The 5,000-nt window shown below is 43.6% G+C and overlaps 1 long non-coding RNA gene across 1 annotated transcript in view; it reads left to right on the forward strand.

The window, feature by feature from the left end:
- The window catches only part of LOC307242027, a 12,820-nt gene extending 10,072 nt beyond the window's left edge, over positions 1-2,748 (forward strand). Inside the window, exon 3 of the long non-coding RNA XR_013844577.1 lies at positions 2,232-2,748. This is a non-coding gene — a long non-coding RNA (uncharacterized lncRNA). The remainder of the gene's footprint in view (positions 1-2,231) is intronic.
- The last annotated feature ends 2,252 nt before the right edge of the window (positions 2,749-5,000 follow it).

The raw sequence follows: 5,000 nt of genomic DNA on the forward strand, positions 1-5,000 counted from the left end.
TCAGCCGCAAGTTTAAGTACTAAATCTGAGATTAACCTGTTTTTTTTTTTTTTGCTTGTCAATTTTGAGTTGTTTTCCTCCGAATGTCACCTCCCGACGCGAGGAGGTGAGCCCCCATGCTGCCGTTGCTCTGCTCTCAAACACGCTGGAGAATGAAAAATAAACAACTGTAAACCCTGTTTGGAAATGCCCTTGTCGAATGATAAAGCTAAACTATTTGCCAGCGTTATTTGGTGGAGGAACGTGCGGCGCGGGGCCGTCTACTCCCATTCATGAAAAAAGAAGCTCTGCCGCACTTCCACTGTGGGCGTGTTTATCCGTTGGGAGCGGGGGAAGTGGAGTGGGAAAGAGCTTGGCGAGGAAGAGGAGGAGACAGGAAGAGAGGGAGGGCGGAGGAAGGGTGATAACGAGGGATGGATGATAAGAAGAGGGGGGCAGAAGGGGGGAATGGATGGAAGGAAGAGAAAACGGAAGGAAGGATGGAAAGGAGGGAGGATGGAAGGACGGGAGAAACGAGGGAAGAGAAGAGAGAGGGAAGGCGGAGGAGGTCAAAGGAAGGACGGAAGGAAAGAAAGGTGGATGGAGGGATAGAAAGAAGAGAAGTTGGGCGGAAGGATGGAAAGAAGAGAAGGTGGAGGGAAGGAAGGGAAGATGGAAGGAAGGATAGCGGAAAGAAGAGTTAATGGAAAGAAGGAAGGAAGGAAGGGAAGATGGAATGAAGGATAGCGGAAGGAAGAGATCATGGAAGGAAGGAAAGAAGGAAAGGAAGATGGAAGGAAGGGTGGTGGAAGGAAGGAAAGAAAGAAGGAAGGAACTACGAGATAATGGAAGGAAGGAAGGAAAGAAAGAAGGAAGGAAGTAAGAGATAATGGAAGGACGGAAGGAAAGAAAGAAGGAAGGAACTGAGAGATAATGGAAGGAAGGAAGGAAGGGAAGATGGAAGGAAGGAAGGGAAGATGGAATGAAGGAAAGAAATTAGGAAGGAAGGAAGTAAGAGATAATGGAAGGAAGGATGGAAGAGTTAATGGAAGGAAGGAAGGGAGGAAGAGATATTGGAAGGAAGGAAGGGAAGATGGGGGAAGGAAGGGAAGATGGAATGAAGGAAAGAAATTAGGAAGGAAGGAAGTAAGAGATAATGGAAGGAAGGAAGGAAGAGTTAATGGAAGGAAGGAAGGAAGGAAGGAAGGGAGGAAGAGATAATGGAAGGAAGGAAGGGAAGATGGGGGAAGGAAGGGAAGATGGAACGAAGGAAAGCGGAAGGAAGAGATCATGGAAGGAAGGAAGGAAGGAACGAACGAAAGGAAGATGGAAGGAAGGAAAGAAAGAAGGAAGGAAGTAAGAGATAATGAAAGGAAGGAAGGGAAGAAGGAAGGAAGGAAGGAAGGAAGGAACACACACGCTACGTCCGTGCCGTTGTCGTGTTGCTCCGGACGTTCAGTCCATTTCACAGAATCGCCGACCGTCTCTGACCTCTGACCTCTGAGTTCCAGGAAGTGTAAACATCCTACACTTTCGGCGTCTGCCCTCTTGTGGCCGGGAGTGGGACTGTTTGCGCTGCCCGGCTCGGTACACTCGGCCAGACCAAGTTCAAATACTCTATTTACTGTATACTATAAACTATGTACTAAATACTCTATACTAGATACTATGTACTATATACCATGTAACATATACTATATACTATTATAAATAAAGTGTGACTCGACTTGACTATATACTATGTACTATATACTATATACTATGTACAATGTACTATATATTATGTACTATATACTATGTACTATATGCAGTACAGTATATTGTGCAGTTCACAGAGCTCCTACTTCCTGTTATCTCTGCTCTGTAGCTGCGTTTTGCCCAAAACAAGTTGTTTTGAACAATTTACCATCCCCTGAAGATGATGCGTTTTTTTAATATTGTGTGTTTGTGTGCGTTCATTGTGTTTATTATTGTGTCTTATTTCACTGTTCAATGCGTTTCTAAAAAGGACATTGTATATAGTACAAGTATCTTTTCCTTTTGAAATCTAAAGACAAATGAAAGTTCTTTTTTCATTGGCTTTATCACATTGGGACATTTTACGACTTAATAAGATGCAGCGTATCTGTTCCTCGTTCAAACAATCCAAACACCCCGAGCCATGTCTTCAATGTCGCTCACAAAACAGAGGCTGTACGTTGTGTGATTATTATGTTATACTTGTTTTTTTCTTTGTTTCTTTGTAATTTTAGGAAGAGTTTGCATCACTGAGAAACGGGGACAGGAAACTGGGAGCGGCTCGTCTCCCATTGGCCGCCCCGTCTGACCCAGCGACCCCGGTCATGGCCGTCCCACTGGCGCACATATGCACACACGCACACACACACACACACACACACACACACACACACACACACACACACACACACACACACACACACACACACACACACACACACACACACACACAGAGCCAGCGTGGGGGGAGAGGAAGGAAGAGAAAGGAAAGAATTTGGAATTAAAACAAAGGAGGGATTAAAGCTTTATGTCTTGAGGAAAAACTTGAGGTTCCTTTCTGCAAGCAACAAAGGAGCTCATCTTTTCAGAAAATACTATTTTCCTTGCAATGTGAGGATTATTTTGAGAATTAGTTTGACAGTTGCTTGGAAGTAGTTCAGGTATAATAATTCAAGTATTATTAATATTATTATTATTATTATTATTATTATTATTATTATTCGGGGTCCAGCCCGCAGGACCTGGGAACCTTGGTTGGTGGAGTAATTTGTTATGTACTATGTGCAGGGTTTGCCTCTGGGGGCCTTTCGCATGGGGCGTGGTGCGCTGGACTAGACTCTTGACTCCATTGGTGTGTATTGGTTTCTTTCGCACAGGATTCTGCACCAGTTGAGACGAAAGACATCAGGAACTGATGCTGCCTTCCATGGATCTCTGAAAATTATTATGTGTGTTGGTAGGGAGTGATGCTGCGTTTCATGGGAACTCGGAAAACTATAATTCCATGACTAACGCCACTATTATTATTAGCAGTAGTAGTAGTATTTGATTGTCTTCTATTAATTTAAAGCACTGTGAGCTGCATGAAAGGTGCTATACAGTAGTAGTAGTAGTACAGTAGTGGTAGTAGTGGTAGTAGTAGTGGTGTTAGTAGTAGTAGTAGTAGTAGTAGTAGTAGTAGTAGTAGTAGAAGTAGAGGTAGTAGTAGTAGTATTTGTGGTAGTGGTAGTGGTAGTAGTAGTTGATTGCCTTGTATTAATGTAAAGCACTGTGAGCTGCATGAAAGGTACTATACAGCAATAGTAGTAGTAGTCATAGTACTGGTAGAAGTAGTAGTGGTAGTAGTATTTGATTGCCTTGTATTAATGTAAAGCCATGTGAGATGCATGAAAGGTACTATACAGCAGTAGTAGTAGTAGTAGTATTTGATTGCCTTCTATTAATGTAAGGCACTCTGAGCTGCATGAAAGGCGCTTTATACTCTAGTGGTATTAGTATTAGTAGTAGTAGTAGTAGTAGTAGTAGTAGTAGTATTTGATTGCCCTCTATTAATGTAAGGCACTCTGAGCTTGAAAGGCGATATATAGTGGTAGTAGTAGTAGTAGTAGTAGTAGTAGTAGAAGTATTAATAGTGGTAGTAGTAGTGGTATTAGTAGTAGTAGTAGTAGTAGAAGTATTAATAGTGGTAGTAGTAGTGGTATTAGTAGTAGTAGTAGTAGTAGTAGTATTAATAGTGGTAGTAGTGGTGGTATTAGTATCGGTGGTAGTAGTAGTAGTATTATTAGTGGTGGTGGTAGTAGTAGTAGTAGTAGTGGTATTGGTAATAGTAGTAGTAGTCTCCAGTTTCTACCTCTTAACTGTTTTAACTCTTTAATGGCCAGTAAAGTGCAAGGTGAATGGAGTCCTGGCTCATGTCACCGCTGTGACCGTGATGTGAGGGTGTTCCAGCAGGTCAGGTCCTAACGCTGCATGTCACATGCAGCTTTAGTGTGTATTAGTGTGTATCAGTGTGTATCAGTGTGTATAAGTGTGTGTTTTGTGGAGTAAGTGCAAACCTGTGGAATGTTTGGTGGATGGGGATGGCGGGCATGAGCACGAGAAGCGCCACGTGCACGACACTGGAAGTGTGCTCCGCCTAAAATCACACTCCATTCAACTGTCTATGAAATTTAGAGTGTTTACCACTGGACGTCAGGCTTAATGTGTGTGTGTGTGTGTGTGTGTGTGTGTGTGTGTGTGTGTGCGCGCGTGCGTGCGCGCGCGTGTGTGTGTGTGTGTGTGTGTGTGAGAGAGAGAGAGAGACAGTCCGTCTGGATCTCCAGTTCCTCGACATTCCACCCAAATGTACGTCACGTATTAAAGGATGTGAGTGGGATGCTGCTCTATTTAAAGCAGGGCGGGGGGGGGGAACACTCCCTTGTACTGTGTGTGGCGTCGCTTGCGATGTGGGGAATGAAACATTTCCCCCCGAACAGCCAGGCGATCCTTCTTTCCTTCCCTTCCCTTCCCTTCCCTTCCCTGTCCAAAGTTAGAGGATGAAGATCAGCCACGGTTGGGATGTTGAGACGCATGACCCCTCGAAGTCCAGTTGAACTCCAGGGTGCGGTTCTCGCTCGTGGCCACTAGAGGCCGTCTGAGCCCCATGTTTAACTTTGGTTAAAGCTTCACGTGGAGACTTCTTTTTGGGGGGGGAGTAAAATGTTAAGTTTTAGTGATTATTCACATTGAAATGAGCCACGTTTTGAATCGCTGGTGCTGTGGGTGCAGTGGAGCAGTGGTTCTGCTGATCTGATTGGACTAAATCATATCCGACGATATAAATCAGAGATATCACATCTTGTCTCATCATTATGTGGGACGTCGCCTCATCAAATCCAATTAAATATTGACGTTACTTGATACTTTATGAAAAAAGCTCAGAAACCCGACACTTGATTGTGTGCTAGAAGCTTTTATGAAGATTCATAACGTTTTTAGTATTTAGGAGTGAAATACTTAAGTTA

The sequence above is a fragment of the Zeus faber genome, assembly GCF_960531495.2.
Source record: "Zeus faber genome assembly, chromosome: 16".
Lineage (NCBI taxonomy): Eukaryota > Metazoa > Chordata > Actinopteri > Zeiformes > Zeidae > Zeus > Zeus faber.